Source organism: Martes martes (genome assembly GCF_963455335.1).
Source record: "Martes martes genome assembly, chromosome: 7".
Taxonomy (NCBI): Eukaryota; Metazoa; Chordata; class Mammalia; order Carnivora; family Mustelidae; genus Martes; species Martes martes.
Window position 1 is genome coordinate 43816447 of NC_137894.1, and position 19027 is coordinate 43835473.

Consider the following 19027-nt stretch of genomic DNA (forward strand, 5'->3'; position numbering starts at 1 on the left):
CAGTTCTGCTGATTGCTGAGTGATGTGCCCTGGGACAGACTTCACTAGAGCGGTGACAGAATCAGAAGCATGAGGAAAATAAGCCAGTAGAGTGATGTTGACACTTTTAATTTGCTCCTGTGATACTAGCCAGCACTCCCCACCCCCCACCAACAAGTGATATAGTATAAAATTGGAAATGTCTGAAACTGCCAAATTCGTGCTTTTACAAAATCCATATAATCTTTAGATTTAGCAAATGTCTCTGGGCTTTAGTAGCAGATATAACCTTCCCTTTATAGGAATACCCAAGGCGTTTGTTCAGCTTCTAGGGAACCTTTTGATTTCCTTTATAAAGAGGAAATGCCAATGAATTGTGCCTTTACTAACTAGAAATTGTTCCCCGTTGATGGCTTTTAGAGAACGGATGGTGTGAAATGAAAATTCCCTACACATTTAGGTGATAAGCTCAATGGATCCCACATGTACAGTAGAACATCCAAAAGAAATAGGAGCAGCAATGAGAGGGCTCACCAGTGCCATGACAGATGGAAGAACTTCACACTACAGTGGTGGAGAGGAATAATGAACATGTTTAAAATGGAAAGGTGGCCAGTATTTTCAGCTAGCCACACATCATTTCAGGGGCCAGAACCTCTCATGTGAACTAGACCTTTATCTGTGAAATCCCTTCTCATGGTTAAATAACTAGAATTTCTTAATCTAGTGATTCAAGAGAAGTAGGATTTCCAGCAAGGCTGTAAATAGTCCCCAGCAATTACAGTTATTCTCCTAAAGTTTACTTCACAACACTGATACCAATGCTTCCACCAGAGTTTGTGGTTTTCTACCATTATACAAAATTTTCCTTAGACTAGAAGAGTCATAGAAAGAGTCAAGGACAGAGAGACTGACCAGTGAAATTAACTGTGCAGGGGAACGAAATACCTGTGGAACTGGGCTGTATTCCTGTTGGAACGTGGTGTTCTTTGGTGGACAGAACAAGAAAAATATATAGTTGGTTATCACTGTTGACGTACAAATCTCTTAAATGGATAGTCTGATAAAATATTTGATCTGTAAAGTACTGAAAAATATGAGAATATTAATATTACTCATTACTGCTATCTGAGGATGTCCTCTGTACTTAATATTAAGTAAAGAAGCTGGGATACTGTAAAATCTCATTTATAAAAACATCAGGCAAGAGGAAAATTTTCTTTTGGTGAGACTCTTGTCTGAGGAAATTATTTAATAATCTTTGACTCCCTATACATAAAGGAACTTTGTACTGCTGATTTCTGTTAAAATGTGAGCATTGCCATAGTCAGTTTAGGCACTATTTTTACAAATAACCCTGCTTTGCCTGGTGTCAGTGGTGCCCAGAGGGAGAGTATAGTTTTCTTCTGTTGCTGTGTATAAACTGAGATGCCTTTTTTTTTTTCCCTCTGCATTTTTTATCTATGAGGATCCTTCTGAGCCCTGATAGTATTTGGACAGCAGGTGGTGTTGATAGTTTATGCTCTCCTCCACATAGTGCTTTCTCATTTTGGAAGGAAATGTGGGTAAAGTTAGAGTTGACCTGGAATGTGAATGTTGCTGCAGTGCTTGAATATTTTGCCATGTGATTAGTAGAGATTGATTTTGTTGCTCTCTAATAAATTTGTATTTATTTTTTTAATCATTTCAGTTAGTTGTTGTAACTGGAGAAGTTTAGTTACCTCAATCCTGGCCTGCCTGGCTCATAATATAATAGTAGCAGCCTGTTTTAGAGCATCTATTGAAAATGTGGCTGAAAGGAAGAAACGATGGTAACCGCAGATTGCATAGAGAATGGCTTTTGTTCTCGTTGTTATATATTTTTTTTCTTAAAGCACATTTCAGTGTTTGCTGAGATTGGCAAATTCACATAAAAAGTATTAGGTGTTCTTGTCCATAGAGTTGGGTGCAGGATAAGTAGTTGTGACAGGAGCTTCCTCCTACGTGTACTCCTCCTACTTTGCATCACCTCAGACTAGCCCGGAGGTAGGGGTTAGCAGTCACTGTGGGCCTGAGGGCTCCAGGGAGGCCCGGGTGGTAGCGGCCTGTCTTAGGCAGCAGCCCCCGGCTCCCTGGGAAGACTTCTTTTGAAAGTGCTAGCTCTCATTAGTTAACTTTTAACTTTTTCTGGAGTCCTACAGGGTCCTAACTCCAGGTGGAAAAAGTAGATATCACAACAAAACAATTTTAAAGTGCTTTGCTTAGAGCATTTTGTTTAAGATTGCAGTGTTTACAGTTCTTCTATAATAAAAGGCGTTACTTCTATTAAATTCTAGTGTTTAGAGAGATGGCTACTATATGTATCATTTTATATAAGTATACAATATGTATTGTTTTATATAAGTTATGCTGTTGTGTCGTATATACTTGTAATATCAGGCCTTGCATTCAGTGCACAATGCAATAGACTCTTTCCAGACCTGTGTTTTTCAGTGAACAATAAAAGTGTTGTCTGGCACTACTCATCTCCCATGTGTCCTCTTCTTTGGAGCAGTGTATTCTTCAGTATCTGTTGTTACACTTTTTGTCTCCTACAAAACTTGACTGCATATTCTGTTGTTTATGACTGGTCAGCCCTGAGATTTTTTAAAGAGAAATCTTTGTTACCTCAAAATTCATAAGGCCTATTTCATTTCTGTGTGTTCAGAAACAGTGCAGAGAAGTTCTTTGAGGCTCAAACCAAGTGGAAGATTATTCTCAAAGATCCTGGAAACTCATCTTGAAAAATCTGTTCTAAGTAATTGTAAAACAGGGAATTTATAAAATATCACATAATAGTCGCTAGAGATGGCAGTTGGTTGACAAGGAGAGTAGAGTTTAGTTTTTACCCAGTGATCCTGAACAACCTATAGAATCCTTTTGTTTTTTCTCCCCTTGGTGTGTAGACAGTGCAGTGAAGGGGTTAAGCTTGTCTTTCACCATCAGACAGGTTGTATAGACAATTATTATGGCCTGAAACTCAAACCATGTGATGCCTGTTCACTCTGGTTTGAAATGAGGCTGCTCTAGATTTATCTTGACTGTGTTATTAGATGAAATATCCTCAGGGACCAAGAGCTTTTTAGTCCTCACTTGTAAGCCAGTGGAAGAGTTGTGTATTTCTTAGGTAACAGGCCAGATTTGTGTACAACTTCTTTGGCTCTTCCCCACTGAAACTGTGGCTCTAGTTTAATTGTTTGTTTGGTATTTAGTTGGAACAAGGACTTCCCCCGTGTCCAGCCTCAACACATGAGAAACCTCCAGTGGAAAGAAGTATATATTTTATCCTCACCTCATTGAAAATGCTGAATAGATGAACCACTCAAACACTCAACTGGCTTATGGATTCAGTCTCAGCAGAAGAATTTTTAAGGATTTGAGACCTTCTAAGGTGACCATAATAGTTGATGAGCCCTGAGCAAGTCCTGGCTTTAAGACTCAGTAATAGGAGGTACTTGTTGTGTAAGTGTGGATCGCTATAAATCCTTCTTCTACCTAGTGATGAAACCATTCATTTTTCAGTGTTTGAGCAGAATCAGAGATGGGGTTTGTAGTGTTTAATCAGGGCCTACCATGCACAGAACACTGCATTAGATACTTTAAAAGGATGGAAAAGAATGAGATGGTAGAGGTCTTTATCCTCTGGGAACATATAATCTGACTGCCTGGATTAAAATACATAAATATTACCTAATATGTTACCAATTATGAAATACTATAGACTAGCTGGAGTGCATGATACCTGAAATTTTAGCAGTAGATGAAACGCCCCTGGGTAATGGATGTAGATCCAGAGGAAAAGTTGGGACTGAGGACTGAACACTGGGGCTCTCCAATTGAGAGGTTGGAATGGGGAAGTGGAGTTGCCACTGAGGAACGAAGGAATATCAGGAGAGTGTGGTGGCCTGAGAGGGGAAAGGATGCCAAATGCTGTTGATAATGAGTACGATGAGGAGTAAGAATTGATCATTACATATGGAGAAGTAGAATTTCAGTGTAGGGGTGAACACCTAAATGGAGTGGATTATAAGGACATAGACATAGCATATCAAGTACAGAGAACCATTATAAATACGGTAGGGGAATGGGATGATAGCCTGAGGAGGATGAGGGGGAAACAGAAGTGTTTTTCTCCCTAGCTCCCAAGTAATACATCATTATAACAGCATGTTTGTATAAAGATGAGAATCACTCAGTGGAAAGGGAAAAATTGATGATGCAGGAGATGGGGGGATAGTTGCCAAAGCAAAGTACCTGAAGAAGGAGTAGAGTGAAATTTTTAGCATTAAATGTTTATATTAGATACATCAAAATATTTAAAATCAATGATGTAAGCTTCTCATTAAGACATTAGAAAAAAAAAACAAACTAAAGCTAAAAATAAGTAAAAGAAAGGAAGTAACGAAGAGAAGAGCAAAAACCAAAAAGCAAAAAAACAATGGAGAATTTCAATAAAACAAAAATCTGGTTCTCTGAGAAAATTAATAAAATTGATAAAGCTCTGGCCAGATTGGTAAGGGAAAAAAGAACACATAAATTATGACTAGCATTACAGATTCTACATTTATTAAATAAAAATGGAATATTATAAACAACTTAATGCCAATAAATTTAAAACTTAGATGAAATGGACATATCACTTAAAAAAAAAAAAAAAAGCTCACTCAAGAAGAAATTGAAGGGGCGCCTGGGTGGCTCAGTGAGTTAAGCCTCTGCTTTTGGCTCAGGTCATGATCTCAAGGTCCTGGGATCAATCCCCGCATCAGGCTCTCTGCTCGGCAGAGAGTCTGCTTCCCCCTCTCTCTCTGCCTACTTGTGATCTCTCTCTGTGTGTGTCAAATAAATAAAATCTTAAAAAAAAAAAAAGAAGAAATTGAAAACCTAAATATCCTTCAGATATTCAGATACTCAGTAAGGCATGTTTTTTCTTATTAACATGCCTTGTAATTATTTATTAGAAGCTGAGCATCATATATTGAGTAACAAGAACTGAAATAGGTTTTTAGTATAAGTTTTATGTTAATCTGGGCAAGAGTTGGACTGTATTTAATGTTTGTTGCAGCTTTCAGTACCAGACGCTTCAGATTCCTCTAATGGCCTTGTTTTGTCTGCCACCTGGACTTTGGGCTTCCCTATATGCTCTTCATCAAAGAAAGTCTGTGTCTTACAGGTCTTTCAGCTATAATCCCTGGTTATTATATTGGAAATCTGTTGGTGTGGCAGTAAGATGTAAGAGAAAGTATGTGTCCTATAATCTTAAGATTAATTTCAGTTTCCTAGGAGCACCTGAGTGGCTTAGTCCTTTGGATGTCTGATTCTTTGATTTCAGCTCAGGTCATGGTCTTGGTGTTTTGAGATGAAGCCCCACAATGGGCTCCTCGCTGAGCATGGGGCCTGCTTGGGATTTTCTCTCTTTCTCTATCTCTTAAAAAAAATTATCAATTTTTTTAGTGGGCTTGCATCCTTAGACTAAATGTCTCTTGGCTTTTTACCCCCACAGAAAAGACAGGAAAGACGAAGAAGGCTGGAGTAGGAGAAATGCCCTTTCCCCTAGATAGGCTAAGGCTCTTAGAAGGTCTTTTTCTCTGGACAGTAGGTCTTTGTTATGGAGAACACGGGACATATTTTACAATGATTGCTCTTACCCTTACCCTGCCAGAGCCATGGAAGTTTGACTATGAGATTCTGGTAGTGTTGGAGGTAAAACCCACAAAAATGTGAGCCTCCTGAGACTGTGTGCTAGTCTTGGGAATTTCTGACTGTTATGCTATTCCACAATCAGACTCCAGCAGCTTGTCAAAATTAACATTTAAGTGTCCCTACCAATTTATGGCTCTAGTGGCTTCTGCTCTAGGCAACCAAATTTCAGTTGTGACTCTAGATTCACTTATGTCTCCAGATTTCAGGGTTATGGCTTGTCCTGAGGACTCAGTTCTCTAACAGGTACAAGACATTATTGATTTTTATTTTGTTTAGTGTTTTCTTGTAAGGATGGGAGTGACAGCTTCTGAGCTCTTTACATGTGGGAGCTAAACTAGAAATCCCCTGTATCTATCAAAGAAATTGAATTTGTAGTTTCATGAGGGAAATTCCTAGAAGCCTTCATCAGAGAATTCTACCAAAGAGAAAGAAACAATACCAATTCTACACAAACTATTCTAGAAAATAGAAGAGATGGTACACTTTTCAATTCATTCTATGAGTGTTACCAAATATTACTTGGTAACAAAATCAGGCAAAGGTATTTTATTATAAATGAAAATAAAAATAAAAACAAAACTACAGACCAGTATCTCTCATGTATATACGTGTAAAAATCTTCAACAATATTTTAGGAAATTGAGTTCAGTAATACATGTGACCAAATGGAGTTTATCCCCATAATATAAGATTAGTTTAACATATAAATATCATGAGTTCACCATAACAACAGACTAAAACAAACATGATTATATCAATAGATAGAAAAAAAGCTCCTGACAAAATCTAACCTCTAATTTTTTTTTATTAAACGACAACAACTCTTGGCAAGCTAGGACTAGAAAGAAATTTCCCTAATGAAATGAAAACCTATATCTAAGGCCATACCTAGTGATAAAAGACTGAATGCTTTCTCCACTAAGATTGGAAACAAGACAAGGATGTCCACTCTCCCCACTTTGATTCAACATTGTACTGGAGGTCCTAGCCTGTACAAAAAGAAAAGAAAAGGAAATAAGCCATCAGATTGGAAAGGAAGAAATAAAATTCTCTATTTTCAGATAATATAAATTAATTGCTGTAGAAAGTCCTAAGGAAGCTATGAAAAGGTGACTGAAACTACTTAGTGAATTTAGCAGGGTTATGAAATAGAAGGCTCAATTTTTGATCAAAAATTAATCATGTTTCTCTATAGCAGCAAACAATCGGAAATTGAAATTGGTTGGTTCTCTAGAACCAGTTTGCTTCTCAAACTCTGTAGTGAGGGGCCATTTAAGGAAAACAACTTTCTAATCCATCACAGATCAATACTTTTGAAAATAAAAAAATGAATTATTGTGAAATGTGATTAAACAGACATTCAAATTATAAACCCAAAATTGTTCTTAACTAGAGTCCACAGATATAAAATACACTCAAATAAAACCAAGGCAAACATGGGGGGAAAAAAGAATTGCAATTTGTACACGTTTATTGCCAATGCGCTTATAAGCAATTAATATAGAATCAGTATTCTACACAAAACGTTTTATTCTGTAATAACTGAACTGTCATGAAAGAAAAGGCAATTCTCTGTATTAAATGTCTGTTTAACACACTCTGAAAGAACACTCAGTATATCAATATTTAAACTTTTTAACATGATAAATAAACTTAGTCTTGTTTGTAATTTACCTAGTCTAGATGTATTGATAACAATGCTACTTTCAGAGAATAAAGCACATTTAAAATCTTAATCTGTTTATCCTAATAGATACCAAAATATACCATAAGTCTACAATAATGGAAGTGGATAGAAGATTCCAGAGCAGGCTCATATATATATGAAAATCCAGTATATAACATAATTGGCATTCCAAATTAACAGAAGAAGAATCAGTTTTTCAATAAATGGGCTATTTGATGTTTTATTTGATTATATTTTTACTATAAAACAAAATGTAAAGATTAAAAATTCAAATGCAGTGAAACTATAAAATAACTAAAAACTATAAAATAACTAAAAAAAAAATTAGAGTATAGTCAATCTTAAACAATGCAGGAATTAGAGCTGTTGACCCTCCCATCCACTCCGCATGTAGTTGAAAATCTATCCATAACTTTTTTTTTTAATTATTTAATTTTTTTTTATTTGACAGAGAAATCACAAGTAGGCAGAGAGGCAGGCAGATAGGAAGGGAGAAGCAGGCTCCCTGCTGAGCAGAGAGCCCGATGTGGGGCTCGATCCCAGGACCCTGGGATCACGACCCGAGCCGAAGGCAGAGGCTTAACCCACCGAGCCACCCAGGTGCCCCCTATGCATAACTTTTGATTCTCTAAAAACTCAACTACCACTCGCCTCCTGTTGACTGGAAGCCTTACTGATATAAATAGATGATTATCACATATTTTATATGTTATATGTATCACATACTGTTTTCTTAAAGTAAGCTAAAGAAAATGTTATTTAAAAAATCATAAGAGAGATGCCTTGGGTGGCTTAGTTGGTTAACCATCTGTCTTTCACTCAGATCATGATCTTGGGGGCCTGGGATTGAGCCTCTCATCAGGCTCCCTGCTCAGTGGGGAGTCTGCTTCTCCTTCTCCCTCTTGCGCCTCCTCCCTGACTCGAGCTCTCTCTCTCAAATTTAAAAAAAAAAAAAAATCTTCAAAAAAATCATAAGAGAAAATACACTTATAGTACTGTACTATATTTATTAACGCTAAGTTTATATTGTGAGTTTACAAGATGAATAGTCTTGTCAGTACCTACATCAATATTCTCGTATACAAAACACTGTAGATGTTATATGTATTACTAACACTAGACATCAAAACTGAAAAGATAATGTGAAAAAGAAATTTGTATTTAAGGTATAACAACTCACGGATAATGAGTAACAATTCCTTGATAATGAAGAAGCAGCAATAAGATTGCTTCATGGCAGCTTAGCCTACACACTAATGAATGAACTGTTGTAAAATTTTTATGACATATAGTATTATAGTCCTATTCATAATACAGTATTGGAAACATTGTTACATTTTTTAAAAAAGCCATTTGTGATGATAGGCTGATGTGCAGTTGCTGCAATTATGAGAGGCATACTTTAATTCTTGAAAGCCAAGTTCTAAAAAAGGGAACTAAAACATTGTTAATTTTATATTAACTATCACTCACCTTATGCCTTTGTGAGGATGGACTGTCTACTGCCTCCCAGTTTCATAGGCGATGTTCTTTTTTTTTTTTTTTAATTTATTTATTTGTTAGAGAGCGCGAGCGAGCATAGGCAGACAGAGTGGTAGGCAGAGGCAGAGGGAGAAGCAGGCTCCCCGCCAAGCAAGGAGCCCGATGTGGGACTCGATCCCAGGACGCTGGGATCATGACCTGAGCCGAAGGCAGCCGCTCAACCAACTGAGCCACCCAGGCGCCCCCATAGGCGATGTTCTATGTGATGAACCCGAGTGATGCTGGCAATGGTGACACGGAAGTGTCTCATACAGTTCTTGTCCTGCGTTTATTAGGTTTTCATATGAAGACACATACGCAACAGAAAAGTTTATCGACTGTAAGGCATGATGATTAGTACTATTTATTAAGTGGAAGTGAATCATCATAAAGGTCTTCATCCTCATCATCTTCACACTGAGTGGGCTGAGGAGGAGAAGGAAGAGGAAGGGTTGGTCTTGCTGTATCTGGGGTGGCAGAGGGGGAAGACATGAAGGAGGCAGGAGAGGCAGACACACTTGGTGGCACTTTATGCAAATACATCATAAGTTCTGTCTGAATTTTTTTTCCATTTCTCTAAAAATGTTTCTATATGGTACCAATTCTTCTTTCACCATTTGCTTTAGTTTCAGTGCCTGAATCATAGAAGGGTCCGTGTTGTAGAAGTCAAAGCAATCTTGAATAATCAGAACCCTTTTGCCAGATTGTCTAACATCAACTTGTTTTCTGGCACTACTTCTTCCATGTCTCCTTCCTCATTGTCTGGCACTCATCTCCGTCAAGTCATCTTCCGTTCATTCCTCTGATGTGATGTGTATGAGCTCCTGAGTTTCTTCAAGATCCATATCTTGAAACTCTCACCTTTATTGCCATATCCACAACCTCCTTCATGATTTCCTTGATTGGTTCTGTCATAAATCCTGTGAAGTCATGCACAACATCTGGGCAGTTTTCTCTAGGAGGAATTTATTGTTTCTGGCTTGGTGCTTGCATGGCTTTTCCTAAACAATGATGGCATCTTTGATGGTATGATCCTTCCAGACTTTCATGATGTTTTCCCTGTCAGGGCTTTTTTCTACAGTGTTGACGGTACTTTCCATAAGATACCATGTGTCACGAGCCTTAAAGGTTTTATGACCCCCTGATCTAGAGACTGAATTAGAGATGTTGTTTGTGTTTGGGGGTAAGTAATCCACTTTGACACCTTCTGTGTTGAACTCATGGGGTTCTGGGTGGCCGGAAAAATTGTCCACTATCAAAAGAACTTTAGGGGCACCTGGATGGCTTGGTCAGTTAAGTGTCTGACTCTTGATTTTGGCTCAGGTCATGATCTCAGGGTCTTGAGATTGAGCCCCTCATCAGGCTCTGTGTTGGGCATGGAGCCTGCTTAAAATTCTCTCTCTCCCTCTGTCCCTCCCATTCCCCCCCACCCCAAAAAAAGAACTTTAAAAGGCAGTCACTTACTGGGGCACCTGGCTGGCTCAGTCGGAAGAACATACAAATCTCTATCTTGGGGTCATAAATTCAAGCTCCATGTTGGGTCTAGAGATTACCGAAAATAAATAAACAAACAAACAAACTTTAAAAAAAAAGAAAAAAGGCAATCACTGGCAAGGTACTTTCTGACTTCAGAGGCATTGATGGAACCAATCCAGAAAAAGAGTTCTCATTGTCCAAGCCTTCTTATACAACCAAGCGACTGGCAGCTGGTATTTATCTTTTCCTTTCAAAGCTTGGGGCTGAGAAGCATTATAGATAAGGACTGTCCTGATCCATAAACCTGATTGCATTTGGACAAAACAGTAGTTAACCTATTACTTTTTGCCTTAAGTCCTGGTGCTCAATTCTTTATTAAGGAATGTCTTTGGGGGCACGCCTGGGTGGCTCAGTCAGTCAAGCAGCTCCCTTCGGCTCAGGTCATGATCTCTGGGTCCTGCAATCCAGTCCCATGTTGGGCTCCCTGCCCAGCGGGGAGTCTGCTTTCCCCTCTCCCTCTGCCCAACCCCCCTTGTGCTTGCCCTCTCTCTCTCTCAAATAAATAAATAAAATCTTAAAAAAAGAAAGAAAGAAATGTCCTTTGGGGCTTTTTTTTTCTAGGATCGGGCACTTTTGTCTGCATTACAAACCCGTTCAGGCAAGTATTCTTTCTCAATAGTGATTTTCTTAATGGTGAGTGGGAGCTCATCTGTTGCTTCTCTTGTTATCTTGACACTTTTTCAGCCAAACCTCTTCCTAAAATTATCAAGCCTCTCTTTGCTGGCATTAAATTCTCCAGCCTTTAGATCCTTCACCTTCGTTTTGCTCTGAGTTATCATATAATGACTGCTTTTTCTCAAATCATTTTAGAATCTATAGGAATGTCTTTCGTATAGCAATGCTGCGCTCACATAAAAGCTGCATTTTCAATACAAAATAAAGGTATTTTGCAAAAAACTGCAAGGATTTTGCACCTGCTAGCATAGCCACAGTGACAGCTTTGTGAATTCCCGCCCCCACAATGGTCCTTAACTGGATTAATTTACCTTGAAATGGCAGGCAACCACAGCTGCAATCTCAAACTATGGTACATATTGAGCAATGCAATTTTTCCTCGTAATGTCATGACTTTTTTCTGTTTCTTGGGAGCACTTCCAGCATCACTAGTGGCACTCCGTAAGGGTCCCCTAGTGTTATTCAAAGTATATAGTATTGCACTGAGCATAATGGAAAATATGTGAGAACAGGAGAGCTCACCTTTTACTGTGAGATGCAAGTTTACTGGATACAAGTTTACTGGAGAGGTGAATTGGTCGTGCGGTGATGATTACCATCACACAGCATTTTAAGCGGATACTTGCCACACTTCAGTTCACCTAAATAGCAGCAGGAGGTGGCTGTGAAATTATTATGGTAGTTGGTAGTACAATATGTACTGCAGTAAATTTCATGCAGTGAAGGTTTAATACTGCATCTTTATTTGTTTACCTTTCTCTTGACTGAATGGTGCCATGTACAATCTCTGCATAAATTGTGATAAATTTTAACTTTTTACAATAGATGTGTATATGTTTTATGGAAGTAAATGATAAAGTAGACTAGCATCTATATCTATTTTATGCATGACACACCCAACATTTTCTTAATTTTTTTGATAGTTCTCATCTATGCAGTTTGTCTACAAGTTTTTTCAAATTGTTGCAAGTCCTCAAAACTTTTTCAATATGCTTACTGAAAAAAGTCTGCCTATAAGTGGACCAGCCCAGTTCAAACTTGTGTTGCTCGGGGGTCAACTGTAGTTTCATAATCTTAAGGTGGATAGAGTATTTCTGAGCACTTCATTATAAATCACAAAGGGAAAAAAATGGACAGATTTGACTGCATAAAATTCAAAACAGCAAAAAATACCCTAAACAAAGAGGACTGGGAGAAATATTTTTGGCTTATATTACAAAGAGTTGCCACCTATAATATGTAAGAAACTTCTATAAATGAAAAAAGATGATTTAGTGAAGTGATACATGGACATAAATAGATAATTCACAGATAAAATGTAATAGCCAATAAATATAAGATAAAATGCTAAATTATTAATAAAAGAAATACAAAACAAGCAAATAATTTTTAAATCATCAGATTGTCAAAGATGAAAAATATCGATATTATCAAGGATTGTTGAACATATGGTAGAAGCAACATGTTGTGAGAAAGCAAATTAGTACAGCCCTTTGGGTGGAGATTTAGCATAATTCATTATATCTACAACATTTTGAGATATGTATATTTTGAACCAGGAATTTCTTTTCCAGGAATTTATCCTATTGAAATATATTCAAGTGCAACAGCATCTTGCAGTAGTATTGTAAGGGTAAGAAATTTTCAACAATGTCTGTCAGGACATGATAGACCTTGAAGAGCAGAATACTTTACAGCCATTAAAAAGAATGAGGATGAGGATGCCTGGGTGGCTCAGTTGGTTAAGCGTCTGCCTTCAGCTCAGGTCATGATCCTGGGGTCCTGGAATTGAGTCCCATATCGGGTTCCTTGCTTAGCAGAGAGCTTTCTTCTCCCTCTGCCTGCCCCTCTCCCTGCTTGTGTGAACTCACTCTCTCTGACAAATAAATAAAATCTTTAAAAAAAAAAAAAAAGAATTAGGATGTTTGGAACACGTTAGAAAACAAAAGCAAGATCATTCTTTCATTCACCAAATATTTCTTAGGCCAGACACTGTGCTAGATACTGAGAATGTGAGAGTAAAAGTAGGTAGGCATGTTCCTAGCCCTTGTAGAACTTAGAATATGTATCCTATTGGTCCATTTGATGAAAAATGAATATTAAAATATACACACAGGTACATAAAGGCTGAAAGATGAAACTGAATTGTTAGCAATGCTTATTTTGGGAGTTGGGATTATGGGGGACTTTCGGCTCTCTATATATATTAATTTTTTTAATGAGCATACATTGTTTATATAATCAGATAAAACTATACTCTAGGCACCATGACTTCTGTTGTCCTTATTAGAAAGTACACATCGTTCAAGGCCTTTCACAATCCGATCGCAGCCACTTTTTCCTGCCTCCCACCATTCCCTATCTTCCCTCTCCAGACATTCTCAAGCACATCCCTGAGATCTCTATTATGACACACAGTGGACTTTCATACCTCCACATACTTGCTTTTGTTAGTTCCAACCAGAAAGAAAGCATCCTATTCCTCCTTCAAGGTCCTGCTCAAATGTTACCCTTTGTGAAATCGTTCCTGATTAGACTCAAAGCAAGTCGCTTTGTCCACTATTACCCTTTAGCATATTTGTTTATAAATCAAGGAATAATTTACATACAATAAAATGGACAGATTTAAAGTATACCATGGGATGAGTTTTGACAAATGGATACACATACGTAACCGCCAACCCTATCAAGATACAGAACGCCACCTTTCTCCAGCTGGGTCCCTTGTGCTCCGTTCTAGTCAATCCAGCCCACCTTCCACAGAGGCAACTGCTTCTGTCACCATAGATTAATTTCCTTGTTTTGAACTTTATATAAATGGAATAACACTAAATGTACTCTTTTGTGTCTGATTTGTTTCATCCAACATAATTTTCTGAGATTCATCCATATTTTTGTATATCAGTAATTTGCTGCTACTTGATGAAAAGCATTCCATCTTTTGGATGTACAGTTTGTTTAGCCGTTCTTCTGTGGATAGGCATGTAGTATTCTTTGCCGGCTGCTCTTCTGTATACTGTGCTTAGTGGTTTCTGCTTCCTTCCCCAAGCGAGATTGTGATACCAATTATCATGGAATATAGGGACTCTCTGCATCAGGCTTGACTCCCCATCACTTAATCTGCGCTCAGCAGACAGTAGTTATTCATTAAATTTTTGCTTTTGAATAAGGAGTTATGAGAAAGGAGGTCAACTGGAAATTACTTTGAATGATAGAAGAGAGAGAAAGGAAAATGCTGTTCTGACACCAGTTGTGTGAGCTTTTCCACACCACGTAATTCAGTTCTCTGTGGATATGTGTTCTACTATGTGTTCTACACATAGTAGATTTAACTCATTTCTGGCACTGACTGCCCGAAGTTAGTACAGACCCCGCAAGTTAAGGGCTCAATCCCACAAGACTACCCCCACTTCAGATACCAATTGCAAGTTCCAGGTCGTCACCTCCACTTCTGACCAACCAGCTATAAATTGTGGGTTCCCATGACTGATGATTTGCTAGAACAGTTCACAAAACCCAGGGAAACATTTACTTATATTTACTGGCTTATTATACAGGATATTGTAAAGAATACAGATGAACAGCCAGCTAAAGAGGTACATAGGTCAAGGTATGAGAAAGGGGCACAGAGATTCCATGCCCTCTCTGGGTGCATCAACCTCTCAGTACCTCCATTTATTGGAAGCTCTCCAAACCCCATTGTTTAGGGTTTCCATGGGGGTCCTGTTATATAGGCATGATTGATTAAGTTATTGGCTATTGACCTCAGTTCCCAGTCTTCTCCTGGAGGCCAGGGTGTAGGGCTGAAAGTTCCAGCCCTCTAATCACATGGCTGTTCCCTGTGGCATCCAGCCCCCTATCCTCCAAATATCACCTTTTAGCATAAACTTAGGTATGGCTTAAAGGGGCTTATTATGAATAACATTTGGGAGCTCTGTCCAGGAACTGGGTGCAAATACCAAACACATATTTCTTACTACATCAGAGTATCACAGAAGATTAATTCTGATTTCACCCAGTGACTAAGAGGAAGTGATAAGCTCCTGACCATGCTTATTCTCCATGGAAAGATTGTACTTTATTAAGGAAAACTTTTCAAGTGGTTATTTGTTGGGTGTTTGGGAAGGAAAGAAACTAAGATGCATGAGGTCTGTTGTTGGATGTCTAGGTAGCTTGGGAAACTAGTTTCAGCAGATGAACTAACTGGTTATGTTACCTGCCTCACCAGAAGAGTCTTTGCCTCTTGCAGAGAAGCGAGTAGACTCTCATTACTGACACAGAGTTCCTATAGAGGTCTTAGTCTGTCCTTGAACCCATAGCCCTGTGTTTGTTGTCTTCGTTGCAGGTAATTAAAAGTTAATATTTGAAACTAGTGTACTCAAGCAGAAATAATGACTTTGACTTACAGTATCAAGAGATCATAGCTGGCCACGTGAATAGACATCACACTCCTTCCTGGGCTCCCACCCACAGGGTGGGTCCCAGGGAAGGTGCCAGTTCTGGCAGACTTCTTCTAGATGGATCAGGAGGATAAGCTCTCAATGGAAATGCCAGGACAGGGCAAGTTGTCATTTGGTTGTGTAATAGGAGGTTTTCTTTTTCTTCTTTTTCTTCTTCTTCTTTTTTTTTTTTTTACAGTTTTATTGAGGGATAATTGTTGTAAGATAAATGATATGTATTTAAGGTGTAAAATTTGAACCATGTTGACCTATGTGGGGAAACCATCACCACAAACAGGATAATGAACATATACCTGACCTTGCCAATTTGTGGTACCCCCACCTTCCACCACCACCTCATCCCTAGGCAACCACCAGTATGCTTTCTATCACTGTAGCTTATTTTGCACTTTTTAGAATTTTATACAAAGGGATTTATAGAATATGTGCATGTGTGTATTTATTCCTGCTCCCCAGTTCAGCCTTAGGAATACAGAGAAGTTCAATGAATGTATCCTTGGGACATATTTGGTTTGCTGAAGTAAGAGGTGAGGATAACATCCCAGGAGCAGAGCCGACTCCTTTGTCTACTTGCAGTTGACAATCTTCAGTCAAACTTCTGAACAGAGGCCAGGGTTTAATATTACCAGGCAGATTGGAGGCAGAAGGTTGTTGTTGACTTTCTAGAAATCAGTGGCACAATGCCTTGAGTGTCTCTTTAGCCTTGGGGGCTTCATAAGGTGGTGGCATGATTGAGATAAGCATGGTAAATTCTATTACATGAAGATATTTCCATGTCACTGGAGCTGCGAAGGGCAGACCCCATCCTGTCACTGAGAATCAGTGAGCTACAGCGTGTGTGACCTTCACTTAGCCCCAGGCAAGAGCCTTTGGTATCCCACTTAAAAAGGCAGTGTTTCCTCTTTCCCTGGGTTTTGGGATAATGGAGTGAAGGTGCAGTCTAGAACATACAAGTGGGAGGCTTACTGAATCCCTGATTGATCTGCAATCATAACATTATGCTGACCTGGTCATAATAATTTGTTTTTATGGTGAATAATTCTGTATCACAAAGCACTTAGGTCCTTATCCCTGCCCAGTCATTCTGAAATGACAGGGCACAGGCAGAGCATAGGGCCCCTCCTTTCTAGCACTGTCTGGGCCTCACACCTTCTCCCCTACCCTGTCATAGTTGAGTCTGAGCCAGAGGACCAGAGTAGTTCATGCACATCTGCCAGGCTGTATGTAGTGTGGAATGGATGCCAGGTGCCCGCTGCAGCTCAGCTGGCAGCCGCAGAGGTCTCCTTTCCTCTTGTCTCAAAACTTTTCCCCACACCCTGATGGAAGGCAACTTGCAACTCCTTCCAAACTGAGGGACTAAGCATAGCTGACAGTTCAAGAGACTCAGGTTTCAGGCATTTGCTCCCTTCCAGCTGCCTAGCTCCAGAAGAGTGGAGACAAAGCGGGAATGTTTGGACTCTGAGGATATCAGGAAGGAGGTGTTAGGGGGACAGTTAGAACCTGGCACTTGGCCAGGGTCCTGTAGCGAGGTCCCCCAATAAGTTAACCAGGCATCCTCGTGCCTTTAGCTCATGCTCCTGCAAAGGCACCAGAATGCTCTCGGTCGAGTCACTACTGAGCACCTGGACCCCAGGACATGGCCAAGAGACATAGCCGGGGCAAGGAGGGCTAGGGAACCCCCATAGAGCTACAAGAAAAGGTATAAAGAGAAGGGGAGCTGTGCCTAAGGTCTGCTGGTCTGTTCACCTTGGCCTCATTTTCTGTCTGCGTTTTCTTCTTCCAGCCTCCATATCTACCTGCCTGGATTCCCCCATCCTCTCTCTCTCACCCCCATCTCTCAGTCCCCAAAGCTTTCTTCTCAGGTGGATTTTGCATGAAGGTTCTCTAGGTTTAACCCTACCAAAGGGTATGTCAAAGGAGGAGGTTAGCGGTCCATATCTGCACAGTGGCTGTGTTGGCTTCTGGCCACATGTGGCTACTGAGCACTTGTGTCTAATGAAAGTGAGAGAACATTTGATTTATTTTACTTTAATCAATTTAAATTTAAAAGCTGATAATTGCTTCAGGTTTTGGAAAACTTTTAAGTGTGTTTGGAGCCACTCAGGCATGTGAATCTGATTTTTCCACTGTAATTTTGTGAAATCTAAATACAGATCAAATATTTTCAAAGAAAATTTAGCATCTGAATCAAGCAGTGCTGTTAATGTAAAATACACACTAGGTTTCAGAGACTTACTACAGAAAAAGGAATGAAACGATCTCATATCAAAATATTGACTACATGTTGAAATTATAGTATTTTGGATCTACTGGGCTTTATAAAATATTACTAAAATTGATGTCACTATTATTTTTTCCTTTTTGGGGTGTGTGGCTACCATACCTTTAAATTTTCACGTGTCTCGCATTGTATTATCGTATATCCTATTGAACTGTATGCTCTAGATTGTCCATATAGCTTGATTCACATGAGGAGGTAATGGCCAACCTGAAGAAGGACTTGAGTCTCCCCCGCCAATCCATGGCTCTTGCCATCACATGTCCCTGGTCATCAACCCCAAAGAATCTTGAGTTCAAGGAATGGGGAGCAAGGCTATGGAGAGAGGAGAGGGAGATGACTTCTGTTGCTCAGTCCAGACTCACTCCCTGCCGCCCCAGCCCCAGTGGGATGGGAGCAGGTGTAAAGGAATGAGAGTCGCACAGGCACTCTGGGGATGCCTTGCTCCACCTGTCTTCACCTCTGAAGGATGCTAAATGGGGTGAGCTGAAAAATACCTGCGTCCTCACTGAAGAGACTGTCAGAACCTGGAGGGTTTATAATGTTTCTGTTCTGAAGCTGGGCCCACTGCTTTATCATCTGCTGGAGCAAAATTACCTTTGGACAGTTCATCTGTTTCCATCCTTAGGCAACTGAATTGAAATTGGAAGCTTTCCTAAATAAACAAACAATGATGGTACCTGTTTATAACCTCTACAGGATTGCCTTTTTTACCAAACCAGAAGGTGAAATCTGGATTTGGATTTACAAAATTCTATGGAAGATGGTAGCAGGTTTTGGGGAAAAAAAAATCCAAAGTAGGTAACAGGCAACCAGAAGAGGCTTCAACCTACTAAATGCAATACCTAGTGAAGTAGAGAGACATAAGACCCATTCTTTATATTCATGCCCCCTTGTTAGAAATGCCTCCCTCCTTCTATCCTTCTGTTCAAATCTGACTTCTTTGAGGCCCAGCTTAGATAACCCCTTCTCTCTGAGCCTTTCCCTGATTATTCTAGACTTCTTAGCTCTGCTCACTAAGCATTTATGTGACCCCAGGGCTGCATACCCCATAGGCCTCCATCCTCAATAAAATGATTAAGTACATCAGTGTGTTTTCCTTTGGAGCCAGGTTCTAAGACATTATAGACAAGTTATATTATTTGCTCTAATCAGTTACCTGTCACCATAGAC

At 39.3% G+C, this 19027-nt stretch overlaps 1 protein-coding gene across 2 annotated transcripts in view; it reads left to right on the plus strand.

Annotated features, from left to right (window-relative positions):
- Nucleotides 1-19027, plus strand: part of APH1B (aph-1 homolog B, gamma-secretase subunit) — a 65809-nt gene that overhangs the window by 37197 nt on the left and 9585 nt on the right. The window contains exon 7 of one of the 2 annotated variants that reach the window (XM_080807701.1): nt 3210-4412. The exons of the other annotated variant lie outside the window; for it this stretch is intronic. The gene's annotated coding sequence lies outside the window, so the exon portion shown is untranslated. Of the gene's footprint in view, nt 1-3209; nt 4413-19027 lie in introns of those variants that run through there. 2 annotated transcript variants of the gene reach the window in all.